Raw genomic sequence first — 19504 nt, forward strand, 5'->3', positions numbered from 1 at the left:
CTTACTGTTTCCAACAATTTGTCACGGACAGTGTAATTGCGAGGCTGACAGAAAAAGCAAAATGGCCAAGCAGGAATGGCTAGAGGATAAATGCAAGGGTACAGGGGACAGATACAGGATGGCTATAGGATAATTAAAGAGACCTTGAGGGACCAGAAAAGCACCTGTTTGAATATCAGGATTTGAGGTGGAAAGCAGTGTTAAACATAGAAAAGAAAGCAGATAGATAGATGGAGTACATACAGAGCCTATAAAAGGGAAATGAACTTGAAGGCAATACTGTACAAAGGGAGGAGAGCGTGAATGAAGGTGAGATGGGAGATATAATACTGCGAGAAGATTTTGACAGAACAATGAAAAACCTAAGTCGAAACAAGGCCTCCCAGAGTGAACAACATTCCCTCACAACTACTGATATCTTGGAGGGAGGCAGCTATAACAAAACTATTCCACCTAGTGTGCAAGATGTATGAGACAAGGGAAATAACTTTAGACTTCAAAAGAATGTAATAATTCCAATTCCAAAGAAAGCAGGCTGTGAGAGATGTGAATGTTACCGAACTATCAATTTAATAGTCATGGTTGCAAAATATTGAGTTTACTTCTTTACAGAAAAATGGGAAGACTGGTAGAAGCTGACCCGGGTGCACATTGGGTGTCATATTTAGGACTTCAAACAATATCGTTGCTATATGCTTCGGCTTCATTCGCAAGGTTATTTTAAAATTCTGCTGTCGCTAATAATTTAGTCACTTACACAATCCGAGATAAGTCACTGTCAGTTACGAGTTCTGAAACAAACTTCTACCAGTTTTTGTCAAAAATCGATTATGTATTCTCATTTGGTCTGATATCTATGCGGCTGTAAGTTAGGTTGAATTCAGATGCTCCTACATTAATGGTATCAGCCGCCTCACTACTACACTGGAATTGACAGATATACTTCATTTAAACTTATGATGTGTCTAGGTTATTTTCAAGCGTACAAATTTTTTAATCATAAGGATTATACATTTTGAGAAGTTTTTAGTGCAGAGGTACGCGCAGGATAAAGTAATCAATAAATATTTTGGGGAACAGGAAATGTGTTGCTCGTAAAACGATGTCGTCGCAGTGTCGTAATAGAGCAGTCTGCTATTTCCTGCTTTGCGAGCAATATCAGGACTTTATGTGAGGAGCTGTAAAATCTGAAATCCGTGTCTTATATTGTGGTGAGCTACTTGTAACAGCAGCTATGAACTGGAATACAACCTTAAAGGCGGAGCTTTAAACATGGCTTTATTGATAACAACGCAGCGGAAAGGTAGCCGCTTTTTTATGTCTGTGGAGCTCCGACATAAAACTCGTGCCAGCTAATATTTCCTCGGACGTGCGTGGCCAGAGAGCTTCCGGATTACCAGGCTCCTTTATGCATTTTAAAACACCTCTCGAGGGAAAATATAAAATTCTAAATTCATTCCACTGTTTAACGGGACAGTGAAAACCCATATCGTTGTTCGTTTGCTTAATTTTACACACTATTTCATTTTAAAAAGAAATATTTTCATTGCAAATTACCGAAATTTTATGACAGTTTCAGCGTGCCAGGTTTCATCTTTTTCTGATTACCTTCAGGCGAACATAAAATACAATATTACTGTGATTAGTGTTTTGGGATTGGTTTATAGCCTGGTAATTGCTGCTTGTCTGAAGTAAACATGATCTCTCTATATGTACCGTGAAACTGTTGCAGTCTAGATAATGCAGATAAAAGTACAGTCCAAAAAAAACGTTTTGGTGTATCTCTGCGTTCTAGTCAACACTATGTCACATACCCTCAGTCATTAGTCTTCCGTTTAAGTCGTTTCTTCACCGGTTCCTAATTTGTGGTACTGTACACTTTTCTACTTGTATATCACACTTAACAACTTCAATAAGCTGTTTTGTACGTTCTCAGCTTTGGTTGCCCTGCAATAATACTTCCACCACGAAGCTGACTAAGATACTATAGCTGGGGCCCCCTAGCCTGGACTTTTACCTTGTTTCCACGAGAAGTATGTTTATTCCGTATTTCATATATCCATTCAAATTTGATATCCTACTATAGTACAAAATTTCAAAGGCGTCCAGTTCCTTTTACTCCTCTCTTTCCACAATCAGAATTATATTTAAATACAATATAATGCTCTTACTAAGACACTAATGACATTTAATACTAACATGTTTTTGTACATTTTCTTCGGCTACGCTATTTTGTATCTTCATTGCTGTTTAATTTCTATTTTGAGATGTCTTTTCGCTTTCTTATTTCATTCACACTAGAAACTAAACAAGGGAAATTATAACACTACTACAACTCTATTCGTACAGCCATCAGCCTGTAGTAGCACATTAGCTGTTACATTTTATAATCATTCACTTGAAAACTTGGTATAACTTACTTTACCCTACAGTGGACGGATACTTCTATAGGACCAAATCGTTATGAAAGCGATGTGGTTTTTCGTAATTCTCCACTCCATTGTTGTGTTTGTTGAAGTTGTTCTCTGCAGTCTTTACCTTTTCTGCGATCAAATATTCACCCACTACCTATATCTACCTACACAGTCGTCATATCGTTCTAGACTACATGGCAGAGGATAGTTTGAATCAGCCGGCCGGGATGGCCGAGCGGTCCTAGGCGCTACAGCCTGGAACCGCGTGACCGCTACGGTCGCAGGTTCGAATCCTGCCTCGGGCATGGGTGTGTGTGATGTCCTTAGGTTAGTTAGGTTTAACTAGTTCTAAGTTCTGATATTACTCCTGGGTGATCGTGCAACAGTCAACACAGTACATGCCTCACCCGTAGCCTCCTCTGCAACACCAGGAGGTAGTTTCAAAACAGCATGTTCAACGCGATTTATAAAACCAACCACTGCAGGCGCTTTGGAGTCCGTGCAAAATTTAAACTTTTCCCTAGCACGGATAAATCTGCGTCGCAAACAGCTCCGAACCACGGAAACGTTCAAACTTCTCCAAATGCTGGCCACTTACAGAATGAAATTGCCAATCAGACTGCTACCATGGAGCAGCGTGCAGCCAATCCAAAGACAAATGAAAATGGCATGCTGCGTTCCTGTTGAAGTATCGTTGTTTGTCGTAAGTTGTTTGAACCTGTAGAGAGAAGAACATAAAAAGAACTTTAGTGATTGGGTATAAAGAACTTGGTGGACCAATAATCGTATTACCATCATCAATGGGTCTACTAGTGAAGGTTGTATCACACTTCAGGTATAATGTAGAGGAGCTCCACAATTCTGCACATTCATTGCTTTCTGTATGACCGATGCAAAGTCCTCTGCTGTTGATATAATGTTTTTCCTCTGTATAACATAACCGACGAACATACAGCAGGTCGTAATAAGTCACACATTGATAAAGAAATGAACTTGGAAATTTGTTTCCACTGTATCATACGTGTTGACAGTCGTTCCCTTGGGATGAAACTCCATTCACAGATCATCAAGGACATTGAAGAGAATCTAATTTGACGATTGTATCACTCTGACATTTTTCATTGTCAGAGAAAAGGGATGCATTCGTGCTACGAAGACACAAGTATTTTGGGGCAATGATATATAGAATAATGGAAAAGAAAATTGAGACTCTGTTAGATGATGATCAGTTCGACTTTAGGAAAGGAAAGGTACATAGAGGAAATTTCGGTGTTGCGGTTGGTAATAGAAGCAAGACTAAATAAAAGTCAAGATATGCTCACAGGAATTGTGAACCTGAAAAAAGCTTTCGACAATGTCAAATGGTGCAATGTACCAGAGTAGCACTTGCGACCTACGTCCTTAGTTATTTGCTGGCTGTATTCCAGTCTCAGTTTTCCTATACAGCTTTCACCTTCTACAACTCCCTCTAGTACCATGGAGATTATTCCGTGAGGTCTTAATAGATGTCCTACCATTCTGTCCATTCCTCTTGTCAGTGTTTTCCATACATTACTTTTCTCGCCGATTCTTCGGAGAATCTCTTCATTCCTTATCTTATCCATCCTCCTGATTTTCTGCATTCTTCTGTTGCACTCCATCTCAAATGCTTCGTTTCTCTTTTGTTCCGTTTTTGACACAGTCAATGTTTCACTACCATATAATGCTGTGCTTCAAACGTGTCAAGAATTTCTTCCTCGAATTAAGACCTATGTTTAATACTAGCAGATTTTTCTTGGCCATAAATGCCGTTTTTGACGGTGCTAGTCTGATTTTGATGTCCGCCCTGCCCCATCCATCAAGGGTTATTTTGCTGCCTATGTATCAGAATTTCTTAAGTTCATTTACTTCGTGATCACCAGTACTGACGTCAAGTTTCTCGCTGTTCTCATTTCTGCTATTTCTCATTGCTTTCGTCTTTCCTCAATTTACTCTCAATCCATGTTCTGTACTCTTTAGAATGTTCATTCCATTCAACAGAACGTGTGATTATTCTTCACTTTCACTGAGGATAGCAATGTCATCAGCGAATCTGATCATTGATATCTCTTCACCTTGAATTTTAATTCCATTATTCAACCTTCCTTTAACTTCAGTCGTTGTTTCTTCGATGTGCAGATTGAACAGTAGAGGCGAAAAACTACATCCGTGTTTTACACCCTTTTTAATCCGAACACCTCGTTCTTGGTCTTCCATTGTTGTTATTTCCTTCTCGTTCTTGTACATATTGTATATACCTCGTCTTTCCATACTGCCTACCATCAGCTCCCTCCTTAGAATTTCGAACATCTTGCACCATTTGATATTGTCGAAAGCTTTCTTCAGGTTCACAATTCCTGTGAACATGTCTTGACTTTTATTTAGTCTTACTTACGTTACCAACCGCAATGCCGGAATTGCCTCTCTAGTACTTTTCCTTCCCTATAGTCGAAATGATCATGATCTAACAGATTCTCAATTTTCTTTTCCATTCTTCTATATATTATTCTTGTGAGCAAATTAGATGCATGAGCAGTTAAGTTGATTTGCGATAATTCTTGCACTTGTCAACTCTTCCAGTCTTCGGAATTGTGTGCCTGATATTTTCCGAAAGTCAGATGGTATATTGCCAGATTCATACATTCTACCTACCATTGTAAATAATCGTTTTGTTGACACCTCCAACAATGGCTTTAGAAATTCTGATGAAACGTTATGTATTGCTCCTGTCCCATTTGTTTTTAAGTCTTCTAATACTCTTTCAAATTCTTATTCTAATACTGGATCGCCTATCTATTCCCTATCGACTCCTGTTTCTTCTTCTTTCTTCCTCAGTCACATCAGACAAACCTTCCCCCTCATAAAGGCCTTCAATGTACTCTTTCCATCTATCTGGACTCTCCTCTGCATTTAACAGTGGAATTCTTAATGTTTTTAACGTTTCCAATCTTGGTTTAAATTGTTGTTTCGACTTTTCTGTATGCTGAGTCAGTCTTTCCATCTTACTTTTCCGATTTCTTCACAGTTTTCATCCAGCCATTTCTCCTTAACTTCACTGCACTTTCTATTTATTTTTTATTTAATTCCCAAGTGATTTGTATTGCCTTGTTCCTGAATTTCCCGGAACATTTTTGTACTTCCTTCTTTCGTCGATCAACTGAAGTATATCTGTTGTTACCTTTGGTTTCTTCGCAGTTACCTTCTTTGTACCTATGTTTTTCTTTCCAGATTCTGTGATTGTCGTTTATAGAGATGTACATTTTTCTTCGATCGAAGCACCTACTGTGCTATTCATTGTCGCAGTGTCCGTAGCCTCAGAGAAATTCAAGCGCACCTCTTCATTCCTTAGTACTTCCGTATTCCACTTCTTTGTGTATTCATCCTACCTGAGTAGTCTCTTAAACTTCAATCTACTCGTTACCGTTAGTAAATTGTGGTCTGAGTCTATATCTGCTCTTGGGTACGCCTTGCAAACTAGAATGTGATTTCTGATACTCTGCCTGGTTCAAAAATGGTTCAAATGGCTCTGAGCACTATGCGACTTAACATCTGAGGTCATCAGTCCCCTAGAACTTAGAACCACTTAAACCTAACTAACCTAAGGACATCACACACATCCATGCCCGAGGCAGGATTCGAACCTGCGACCGTAGCGGTCGCGCGGTTCCAGAATGAAGCGCCTAGAACCGCTCGGCTACAGCGGCCGCCATACTCAGCCTGCCCAAGACGCAATTTAACTTAAATCTTCCCGTATACGCCGGTATTTCCCAAGTACACCTACTCCTCTTGTGATTCTTACCACCATTACTAGCTGAAATTTACTGCAGAACTCAATAAGTATTCCTCCTCTGTCATTCCTAGTACCAGTCCGATATTCTCCCCGTAACCCTTTCTTCTACTCCATCCCCTACAACTGCATTCCAGTTCCCAATGGCTAGTAATTTTTCATCTCCCTTTGTATACTGAACTAGTTCTTCAACATCCTCATACAGTTTTCCTATCTCTACATCTTCGGCTTGCGACGTCGGCATGTATGCCTGAACTATCGTTGTCGGTGGTTTGCTGTCGATTCTGATGAGAACAAACCTATCACCTTACTCTTACAGTAACTTACTGGCTGTCCTCTCTTCCTATTCATAACGAATGCTACTCCCGTTATACCATTTTCTGCTACTGTTGATATTACCGTATACTCATCTGACGAGAAGTCCTAATCTAGTATCCTTTACACTTCTTCCCCACTATAACTAGATTGAGCCTTAGCATTTCACTTTTCAGATTTTCTAGCTCCCCTACCTCATACAAACTTCTGGCATTCCACGCCCCGACTTGTCGTCTTATTCGAAACTTAATGAGCAATGATTATTGTAGTAAGAAGTTGCATATTTACAGTACTGTACAAACAGTAAAATCGTCTCGGGCTTCCAAAAACGGCAGATCGTTAGATATTCTATTGTTTCAGTCGTATGCTTCTCGGCTGCTGTCTAAAGGTAACCAAGAGCCGTGTGATTGTTGACCTTGTCCTTGTGTAGCAGTGGTACAGGATGCGACACCACTGGTGCTCAGTCCTGCTTTAAAAGGGTGGTTTCGGATTGCATTTACCTGCAAGCCACCGTCTTCCTTGATATTTTGTTCTCTGTAACTTTTTTTTTATTACTGTGTCTAGGAATCGTTAACCATTGTCATGAAAGAGGTGTCGTTGAATACAATTTTGTTTCCATTTACAAAACCGTGTTCATGTTCAGCTACTGCTGATTTTTCCGGGTAGTGTACTGGACGACGTAATACTGTCCTCACTCAACAGTATTTTCTAACCAGTAGCTTTGAGATCTATCTTAGTTCTCAAGATTTGGTTCATTATACTTGGAAATCTGAAGGCTGAAATGGTGATATATCTCTTCATGAACCTGATAATCTACCGCTGAGCAACGGAACGGTAAGCTCTTTTCTCTTGCACTTTTTGGTGTTCCACTTACGAACACCTCTTGAAATTGCCTGTGGTATTAGTTGGTTATTGTAGCCATTCCGTCGGCTGACCTTTGGTAAACTTTTTGATACTAGTGACAAGATTTCGGTGTTAGAGAAAACTTTTGCTAGATTTAGCAAGGTACCTAAGATATTATGATTTTGGGTCAGGGTAGTTGTGGATGAAAGCTTTCACATGCTGGTCGATCCCTGTGACTGGGTTTCTTGTACACTCTTTGACTGAGATAACCATTAGGTTTTCGGCGGCCTGCGGCGTAAAGGATAGGCAAGATACCGTCTTTTTCTACCTCAAGCGTGAAGCTCATGTCGTCATAGAAACTGTTGCGACGTTCCAAGAACACTGCCGCAGTTACTCCCTACCATGTGGCCCGAAAACGATGTTACGACAAAACTCTTCCTAGGTTATATCCTTACAGTGTTTCATGGACATGTTAGCTATAATTGCCAAGTTTCCACTAACGGGAGTCCTATCGCAACACTACCCATCTACGAGAAATATTGTCTGCCTTACAAAAACAAATACGACGATAGGGTACATATTCAAACGGAGCCACCACTGCGCTATGTAATGTGCTAAACGTGCCATGTTGATGTCATGTAGCAAGGTGTTGCCTCAACTCATTATGGAATAATTTGCAGCTGGATGTACAGCTAAGATATGATTATTGTTAGCTGTTTAATATCTTATGTAAGTTGTTCTGTATTAACTGTTGTAGAGAGAGACAAAAATTACACTGTGCAACAATGAAAATGTAAAACGAATGAGAATAGTCAATTCCTATCAATTCAAATGTGCTGATCGCGAATGTCACAAAGACAATGCAAAATTAGCTCTAGTTTTCATTTTACACTGTTTTATTACAGTGAGATAATTATATAGGATTCTTTATGTTAACCCTTAACTGCCCGAATTTTTCAAAATTGGATATTTGAATTTATTTTCAATTTTTTGACTTCTTGTGCATCTAAGTAGTGCATATAAACTATTACTTGACTCTTCTCTGTCTTAGTTTGTCTGTAACATAACGTGTCCATATGGACACGCTGGGCACTCAGATGCATATTTGAAATATTTTCTGTGATATTGAAACACATTTGAAGATATGTTTTATTAATCAGGTTTTTAATACAAGTAAGGCAAAATTTGAACAAAATAATTCTTAAAAACCAATTTATAACACCATACACAAAATAATTCACAATCATTTGTTTCACTTACTTTCATGGTACACCTCAAAGCATTCTAGACACAGTCCTACATCACATTTCCCACATTTTGAGCGAACAGCTGATGACTTTTGTTTGCAGTACAAACCTACACCTCTTCTCTTCTTCTTAGTTTTCTTGATATAGTGCTTTATACCATCATATCTGATATCACTTGGAACACGCGATTTGTATCCACACATAGGACTGGTAGACGGCCTGCCTGCTCCTTTTACGGGATTCTTATATCTTTTTAGGTAAACTTCTACAATTTCTGTTCTGAATTCAGGTTGAGTAGTCCTAGCTCCCGTTCCTTTCTTCAGCTGCCACGCATTATGTACAGACACGTCAATCAGCGAAGAAAGTAAAGCCTAGTACCACTTCTTGTTTCGAATGTTTATTCTGCACATGGCAATGTTTTCATCCATCCTATCCACTCCTCCCATGTGTTTATTATAGGCTGTAATAATTTGAGGACGTTGTACTTGAACTGTCTTCTTCTCCTTTGCGGAATATCTTTTTACAAATGATACAGGTTCAACTCCTTCATAGGTAGAAGCTACAGTAACCACTGAATTGTCTACCCATTTTGTGACTATAATACCATCATCCTTGCAAAGTGAGGATTCAAAATACCCCCTTTCCTTTTTAACTAGCGCTTTCTTGGAGGAAATTGGGCACAATTTGGGAACTCTGTTTTCTCTGATAGTGCCTGTTGCTCCATAGCCCTTTTCTCTCAGGTATGACAGAACAGAAAAACCTGTAAATAGGTTGTCAAAGAAAAAGTGGAATGGCAGTAGCTTTACATCCAGTGTCAAATCATCTATCATCTGAACGAGTGGGGCAGTAGCCTTACCAACCTGTGCTTCATATACTGTATTTGGATTGGGTGATTTTCCTCAATAAAAGGAAAAAATTTACCAGATATCCAGAAGTAGTGCATAAACACCATGCTTTAATCCAAATCGTATGGGTTTCCCCCTGATAAATTGCTTGCAAGAGTGTCTCCCAAAATATTTTATCATTGATTCATTGTAAGACAGATGTTGATGAGGAACAAACAGCTTATTACATTTGTATTTTACCATTTCAATAAAGGGTCTAATTTTCCATATCTTGTCCTTTTCATCAAATTTGTTATTGTCGTTACAGTGCAGAAATCTAAGAATTTGTTCAAAACGATTTCTTCTCATGGGATTGCATACAAAATTGTTTTGTATGTTTAAATAGGAATCCCTGTATAACCTCTTATTAGGGAGAGAGTTATAACTACTTAGAATGAGGATCCCCAGAAAACACCTCATTTCTTCACAAGTTATATTAGGATTTGGAAAGTTCTTGAAAAGTGTGGAGTTGTTTGACTCATCAACTAGGAATTGTATCAGATCGTCATCAAAGAATAATTCGAAAATTTCCACTGCAGACTTATCAACATGCGTGTCAAAGCATGGATCAGGAAAAGACTTCAAATTTGAAATTAGTGCACCATGAACCCAGGTTTTTTTTTTGCATATTTCTGTTCCTGTAATCTATATTTCTGAAATCTGTTTCTGTGTGTGTGTCTGTTAATCTTATTTCAGCTTCAGCCCAGAGTTGTCTAGGATTGAGATTATCTGCTATTCCTCCTCCATCCTCATCACCCGAATCCTCATCCGTGAGGACTGCTGGATCAGGGGGCGTGATGTTAATTCCATCAATCTGAGGAGCGTTTGAATCCTCTAACAAGATGTCTAAAACATCCTGCACAGTCAAACCAGGCTCTAAAGATTCTGCCATACCTCTGTAATGATATGAAAAGAGAAAAAGAAACGAAATACTTTTTAAAATCAAATGTTATGATGGTTTGTCAAAGTCATAATAACTAGTAACCATGTATTATATTATTGTCCCTGGTCTTATTTGTGTGCAGTATTTTGGATATAAGAATTTTGATATCAATTTTATTTAGTGATCTTTTTGTCTCCCTCCTCTTCAACTTCAGTGACTTTGTTAATGTATGTAATAATTTTTGCACATTTGTTTCCAGATTAACTTCCGATTGTTCAAGCTGACTGCTAATGAAGTGAACTAAAATGCCACGAGTTTGTGTTAACAGTGCTGACACATTTTTCTATGTGTGTGAAGAAGTGACATTTGCTTCGCAAAAAAAGCAAATAACTCCATTGACTAAAAAAGCTCACAGTTGTTATTTTGGATGCAAACTATGTGATCAGGTTAAACCCTGGGCTCCGCATGTGATCTGCATCACTTGTGCCACTAACCTCAGGAACTGGATACATGGGAAACGACTTTCAATGCCCTTTGCAGTGCCCACGATCTGGCGTGAGCCAACTAACCATCTCAATGACTGCTACTTTTGTATGGTTCCTCCTATCAAGAAGGGAATATCTAAGAAGAAGAAGCGGACAGTGATCTATCCTAACATTCCAGTTCTTAGGGAACAAACAAGCAATAAATTATAAGGAGACTGTAGATAACTTGTTGTCATCTTATGAAAAACTTGGTTGCAACATGTCATTGAAAATGCATTTCTTACATAGTCGTCTTGACTTCTTCCCCAACAATTATGGTGCAGTAAGTGATCAATATGGGGAGCGATTTCATCTAGATATTGCCACATTTGAAAAGAGGTAAGCCGGAAAGTTGAGAGCTACTGTTTTAGCAGATACTGATGGACTGTCATAAGGGATGTTCCCGAGTATGTATAAATGTCAAGCGAAGCGAAAACGGTCATCTTCTGAATTTATCTCTGAACAAAATATGTAATGTACAGATGGATATTTAACATTTGTAATCCACTATATACATTTGCGACCAGTGAATTTGTAAATTTTCTTTTGTGCTTTTCATAGTTCTGGTACAAAGCAGACTTAAAAGTATTTTCATTCATGTAATATTATCTTAATTTTTTCTTAATATTTTACTTTTGTACTTCCAGAATAGCACTGAAATTTATCAGTGCATAATTCATAACATAATTCAAGTAATTATTCACTCAAAATTTGTTATGCTGAATCTTTGAACATGAATGCATATTTAGTTAGTGAGTTATTTATTGAAAAGTTTAGATTACTTAAAAAAAAACTAGAGCTAAATATTTAGGAAGATGATCATTTTGCATCATTTTATACTGAAATAAACATAACTAACTCAAAATCATTCAATTTACACACTTTTGCTTCAAATTTGTTGTTCAGTGTTATTGTAGCGGACGATAGTGTCGCAAGCTTACCCAGTCAGCAGCTTACGTAGCGCCAAAGATCGTGTATCACGCTACAGCTGGCAGCCGAACCACGCCCCGACGACCAGGGAAAACAACGAAATCATTGTCAAAAGTGATAATCGCGCTGTTCGTTTAAAGATTTTAATGGCTTCGAAATATTTTAACATGGGTTTTAGTAGCTGTACCGTCTTGATCAGAGTTGTAAACGATTATCTTACAATGGGTCTTTATCGTCTCAGACATATTCGGATCTGATGGTACGAGGTTCGGCAAGTCAACGTAAATGTTTGACTACCAGTGAACATCGCGACTGAGTTGTTTGTATTAGCGATTTTTTGAAAGAGTTGACTGAGATCCCATGAAATATTTTATTGAGGTGACGTTCAATTGAAATAATTTGCCACCTTGTTGGGTACTAAGGCCCTGTTTGTGCCAAAATAGGTTGTTAAAATCCCTAATGTATTGTAAGCAGTTGCCTGTGATTTTTCAGATCTGCTGTTGTTTTAGGATAGTTGGTGTGTAGGTTACTGGGAATCGGCATTAGCTCCATTTTGTTCCAGTTACTGGTACTAGTGCTCCTGTACAGAACAACCTCGAGGTGAGCAGTGATAGTGGCTGTTGAATGTATGGTTTAGGATTGAATTCGATGGACGACTCAAGTGCTGATATTGTTTTGCGGACCCAAGATAATCAATTCTGGAACTTGTGATTCGAAATACAGTCGTAACAGCCCTAAAGTTGAGAGGATCTACAAATGATTTATGGATTTCTTACGTACATGTTGGAACCATCAGTTTGAATCACATTCAGCGTTATTTCGCACTCAAGAAATATCTGTGGAAAATGAGTGATTCTTTTGTTATAAATTTACACGCCAACGCTTCAGGAGCAATGCTTGTCTCAAAGTGGCTTTAGCAATAGTTTTTATTTGTTGCAGTATCAATTTCTTTTCATACTATGGGCCCACTGACACTTGTACACTTCGACGTACCATTGTACTCATGTATGATAAATAAAAGTAGAATGGTTATTTAAAAGGCAAAATTAGAAATTGTCAGTTTTGCTGCCCATAGATATATAGTCCCAATATCTGATATTAAAGAAGAAGTAAGATAATCAGAAAGAAGGATAACATTTCTTTTGGAAAAAGAACTTCCGGTCTACAACTAAGACAGAATTATAGGCAGAAATAACAGTATTATTCCACTTGCGGAGTAGCTTTGAAGGAGAGGCTTTTCAAAGATTATTTTTGAAGTTAAAAGGAAAATAACGTGATCTTGCTCAACTGTGGATAAAAAGTATTAAAGACAGAAATTTATCGTTAGGAGAGGAAGGGACCTTCCCTATTTCAAGAAAAATTATTATAAAAAAATTGTTCTACTCCTAACGGGAGAAAAGAAACCAAAAAACGATATTTGTTTGTCATAACACATACTTTTAAAAAATGGGTAAACAATTGGTTCTGTAATGAAAGTTTCACAGAACAAAAGACTGCAAGACCCGTTTAAACAGAGCTTAGTAAGCAGATTGGTATGACATTAATCTTGCGTTGGCAGATTAAAATAATTCTGATATCCTTTTCACCAGGTTGTAAGAGGTATCGTACTCGAGAACGAAGTTTAACCAATTTGCATAGGAACAGCCAGGGTCACGATGCTTACGCGAAAACGTAAGCCTAAAAGTTGATGCACTACTCTTTCCAAAATCCATAACCCATAAACTATACAATTTTTGTACATAATGGTGGTTTTAGTTAGAGTGCACCCGAAAGGTCAAGCGATCGATATTAGGTTAATTCCTACAAATAAACTATGAAATAGCACTCAAATTGTTGACGTAGCGGGGGTACGGCAGTTAGACGTAAAATATTAGTTTTAACGACACAAAAAGTTTTATGTTTATTTGGTGTACTGCCGTCAAGTAGAGTTGCAGATAACGTATGTCATAGACATATGTTTATAAAGTACATCTACTACAAAGTCATTACTTACAGCTTAGTGGGAATATATGAAACAGTAACACGTACTAGCAATTGCTTAAGAAATAACGTATTTTGAACCTTTCATTGATTTTCTATAGTCAGATACCGTAGTAAACTAGATTGCTGGTGCTTACGGTTATTAATTCTGTGTTGGAAGGAAGTGATTAGTTTTTAATAGAGTGGCATTGCTTATTACAGCAGCCAAAGAATTGACCCAGCATCCTCTGTAAGTCTTTGATGAGAATATTCGTGAATAATCAAACATCATCAGAATTGTGCATTTCCAACGTTTTCGTTGCTCAAGAATAGATCCATTAAATTACGAGAATGCAGCCACGTGAGTTCTCTTCTTTGTCTAATATTTCGACCGTGTACATTTCAGCCAACCTCAGACTTAGCCGACAGAAAACAGAGCATGTAACTGTAGGATGAGCCTCTACACTTAAAGAGATATTTCGAAGCAAACTGTTATTCCCAATAACAGATACGTAAGGCGCTAAGAGCAGAAACTAATAAGGCTGACCTAAGGACGAGAAAAAAGACATATATTTAAATTCATGGCTTTCCTATCATATGTGAGAAACTCATTAAAAAATTAGTGGGCTCCTCACCACACACATAGGGCTGCTTAAAGTGATTTTTCGCCCTCCATGGAAGCCAGCAGCACTTTTGGGTTTCAGAAAAGATGACTGACGCCCCGCAAGACTCGGGTTTACCAGATCCCTTGCGAATGTGGCCTTCTGCACATCGGGCACTCAAGTCGTACAATCCATTAAAGATTCACATAACACCGTAGATACCCCCGACTCTTAAACCGCAATAAACCATTTGTGTCAGAATACTACATCAATACCAGTCAGTTTATTTGGTATGAAAATATCGAAATTGTAACGTTGACATTTTTTTTGTGACTTAGTGGTGAAGGACGCAACAATTTTGTTTGGAGAAAATATAATTAACAGATGTCGTGGTTTCACTCGGGATAAATTATGGACTACAGTGCTGTCTTCAATAATCTCACAAAGACTTCGCTACAGTGCAGCTAGTAATGATTCATCGACATCCAACCATAGATCGACGATGTAGCCACTGATGAAGTTTTTGTTGTCTTTTTGTCCCCAATCACTGATTGTTTCTTGTGTCGTTTGAAACGACAGAACGAGTACTGTAGCTTTAGTCTGTCGGCTCTCTCTGAAGATGGCCGAAAGGTATGCGGCCATAATATCAGAAAAAGATAAAATAGAGTTTATGCGGCCGCATTCCCGAGAGCTACCACATCAAAGTTGGCCAAATATCATCCTCCGCATCTCGCTTACGAAATCACCCATATTCTTTATCTTAGGCACGGAGTGGCACATGCGAAGTAAGTGGACTGGTAAGTTGCTTATACAGTCCAGATGCTGGAGATGCAGAAGAAATGACGACGAGTCACTCGAGCGTGTCTTCTTTGAGCAAATTAGTACCTTCAAATGTTCAAATGTGTGTGAAATCGTGTGGGACTTAACTACTAAGGTCGTCAGTCCCTAAGCTTACACACTACTTAATCCAAATTATCCTAAGGAAAAACACACACACCCATGCCCGAGGGAGGCCTCGAACCTCCGCCGGGACCAGCCGCACAGTCCATGACTGCAGCACCCTAGACCGCTCGGCTGATCCCAGGCGGCTTAGTACCTTCGACGTCCTCTTTATCACACACGTGGTTGGGTCAGGTATCAACGTTGGATCGGTGCCCTCCTCAAGCGTTAAGGTCTACGAATGTTGGGTCATCGCGTGGAAGTCGCCTTTTTTTTTGGTCATCAGTCTACTGACTGGTTTGATGCGGCCCGCCACGAATTCCTTTCCTGTGCTAACCTCTTCATCTCAGAGTAGCACTTGCAACCTACGTCCACAATTATTTGCTTGACGTATTCCAATCTCTGTCTTCCTCTATAGTTTTTGCCCTCTACAGCTCCCTCTAGTACCATGGAAGTCATTCCCTCATGTCTTAGCAGATGTCCTATCATCCTGTCCCTTCTCCTTATCAGTGTTTTCCACATATTTCTCTCATCTCCGATTCTGCGTAGAACCTCCTCATTCCTTACCTTATCAGTCCACCTAATTTTCAACATTCGTCTATAGCACCACATCTCAAATGCTTCGATTCTCTTCTGTTCTGGTTTTCCCACAGTCCATGTTTCACTACCATACAATGCTGTACTCCAGGTGTACATCCTCAGAAATTTCTTCCTCCAATTAAGGCCGGTATTTGATATTAGTAGACTTCTCTTGGCCAGAAATGCCTTTTTGCCATAGCGAGTCTGCTTTTGATGTCCTCCTTGCTCCGTCCGTCATTGGTTATTTTACTGCCTAGGTAGCAGAATTCCTTAACTTCATTGACTTCGTGACCATCAATCCCGATGTTAAGTTTCTCGCTGTTCTCATTTCTACTACTTCTCATTACCTTCGTCTTTCTCCGATTTACTCTCAAACCATACTGTGTACTCATTAGACTGTTCATTCCGTTAGCAGATCATTTAATCCTTCTTCACTTTCACTCAGGGTAGCAATATCATCAGCGAATCGTATCATTGATATCCTTTCACCTTGTATTTTAATTCCACTCCTGAACCTTTCTTTTATTTCCGTCATTGCTTCCTCGATGTACAGATTGAAGAGTAGGGGCGAAAGGCTACAGCCTGGTCTTACACCCTTCATAATACGAGCACTTCGTTCTTGATCGTCCACTCTTATTATTCCCTCTTGGTTGTTGTAAATATTGTATATGACCCGTCTCTCCCTATAGCTTATCCCTACTTTTTTCAGAATCTCGAACAGCTTGCACCATTTTATATTGTCGAACGCTTTTTCCAGGTCGACAAATCCTATGAAAGTGTCTTGATTTTTCTTTAGCCTTGCTTCCACTATTAGCCGTAACGTCAGAATTGCCTCTCTCGTCCCTTTACTTTTCCTAAAGCCAAACTGATCGTCACCTAGCGCATTCTCAATTTTCTTTTCCATTCTTCTGTATATTATTCTTGTAAGCAGCTTCGATGCATGGGCTGTTAAGCTGATTGTGCGATAATTCTCGCACTTGTCAGCTCTTGCCGTCTTCGGAATTGTGTGGATGATGCTTTTCCGAAAGTCAGATGATATGTCGCCAGACTCATATATTCTACACACCAACGTGAATAGTCGTTTTGTTGCTACTCCCCCCAATGATTTTAGAAATTCTGATGGAATGTTATCTATCCCCTCTGCCTTATTTGACTGTAAGTCCTCCAAAGCTCTTTTAAATTCCGATTCTAATACTGGATCCCCTATCTCTTCTAAATCGACTCCTGTTTCTTCTTCTATCACATCAGACAAATCTTCACCCTCATAGAGGCTTTCAATGTATTCTTTCCACCTATCTGCTCTCTCCTCTGCATTTAACAGTGGAATTCCCATTACACTCTTAATGTTACCACCGTTGCTTTTAATGTCACCAAAGGTTGTTTTGACTTTCCTGTATGCTGAGTCTGTCCTTCCGACAATCATATCTTTTTCGATGTCTTCACTTTTTTCCTGCAGCCATTTCGTCTTAGCTTCCCTGCACTTCCTATTCATTTCATTCCTCAGCGACTTGTATTTCTGTATTCCTGATTTTCCCCGAACATGTTTGTACTTCCTCCTTTCATCAATCAACTGAAGTATTTCTTCTGTTACCCATGGTTTCTTCGCAGCTACCTTCTTTGTACCTATGTTTTCCTTCCCAACTTCTGTGAAGGCCCTCTTTAGAGATGTCCATTCCTCTTCAACTGTACTGCCTACTGCGCTATTCCTTATTGCTGTATCTATAGCGTTAGAGAACTTCAAACGTATCTTGTCATTCCTTAGTACCTCCGTATCCCACTTCTTTGCGTATTGATTCCTCCTGACTACTGTCTTGAACTTCAGCCTACTCTTCATCACTTCTATATTGTGATCTGAGTCTATATCTGCTCCTGGGTACGCCTTACAATCCAGTATCCGATTTCGGAATCCCTGTCTGACCATGATGTAATCTAATTGAAATCTTCCCGTATCTCCCGGCCTTTTCCAAGTATACCTCCTCCTCTTGTGATTCTTGAACAGGGTATTCGCTATTACTAGCTGAAACTTGTTACAGAACTCAATTAGTCTTTCTCCTCTTTCATTCCTTGTCCCAAGCCCATATTTTCCTGTAACCTTTTCTTCTACTCATTCCCCTACAACTGCATTCCAATCGCCCATGACTATTAGATTTTCGTCCCCCTTTACATACTGCATTACCCTTTCAATATCCTCATACACTTTGTCTATCTGTTCATCTTCAGCTTGCGACGTCGGCATGTATACCTGAACTATCGTTGTCGGTGTTGGTCTGCTGTCGATTCTGATTAGAACAACCCGGTCACTGAACTGTTCACAGTAACACACCCTCTGCCCTACCTTCCTATTCATAACGAATCCTACAACTGTTATACCATTTTCTGCTGCTGTTGATATTACTCGATACTCATCTGACCAGAAATCCTTGTCTTCTTTCCACTTCACTTCACTGACCCCTACTATATCTAGATTGAGCCTTTGCATTTCCCTTTTCAGATTTTCTAGTTTCCCTACCACGTTCAAGCTTCTGACATTCCACTCCCCGAATCGTAGAATGTTATCCTTTCGTTGATTATTCAATCTTTTTCTCTTGGTAACCTCCCCCTTGGCAGTCCCTTCCCGGAGATCCGAGTGGGGGACTATTCCGGAATCTTTTGCCAATGGAGAGATCATCATGACACTTCTTCAATTACAGGCCACATGTCCTGTGGATACACGTTACGGGTCTTTAATGCAGTGGTTTCCATTGCCCTCTGCATCCTCATGTCGTTGATCATTGCTGATTCTTCCGCCTTTAGGGGCAATTTTCCACGCCTAGGACAAGAGAGCGCCCTGATCTTCTATCCGCTCCTCCGCCCTCTTTGACAAGGACGTTGGCAGAATGAGGCTGACTTCTTATGCCGGAAGTCTTCGGCCGCCAATGCTGATTATTTATCAAAATTTAGGCAGTGGCGGGGATCGATCGCGGGACCGAAGACGTTTTTTTGATTATGGGTAACCGACATTCAAAACATACCACACGAACTTGTCACTGTTGCTGACGTAAGAGTCATCTGAATTACCGAATGCATCATAGTCCATTATGAGCTGCCGAATTTCCTTACGAGCATTTTATCACTGTAATCCCTCAGGTTTTTCCGGCGTGACTGATTAATTATGTGCTTTCAAGTGTTCTGCCGAGTTATCGTTTCCGTTTTATATAAGATATTCTGACAACCGACTTACCCATCTTCTTCAGGTGCTTCGAGTTTTGCTGCTGTGTGTACTCGGAGCCTAGACTCCAATCAGTCTGGGTAGCACTTGAAGAAGACGCCTGGGTCGGTTGTCGGATTATTTTGCATGAAACGGGAACAAAAACGCGGCATAACACTTGGAAGCACAGCATTAACCGTTTCAAAATGGTTCAAATGGCTCTGAGCACTATGCGACTTATCTTCTGAGGTCATCAGTCGTCTAGAACTCAGAACTAATTAAACCTAACTAACCTAAGGACATCACACACATCCATGCCCGAGGCAGGATTCGAACCTGCGACCGTAGCGGTCGCTCGGTTCCAGACCGTAGCGCCCAGAACCGCATTTAACC

Source organism: Schistocerca americana, chromosome 5 (genome assembly GCF_021461395.2).
Source record: "Schistocerca americana isolate TAMUIC-IGC-003095 chromosome 5, iqSchAmer2.1, whole genome shotgun sequence".
NCBI classification, from domain to species: Eukaryota; Metazoa; Arthropoda; class Insecta; order Orthoptera; family Acrididae; genus Schistocerca; species Schistocerca americana.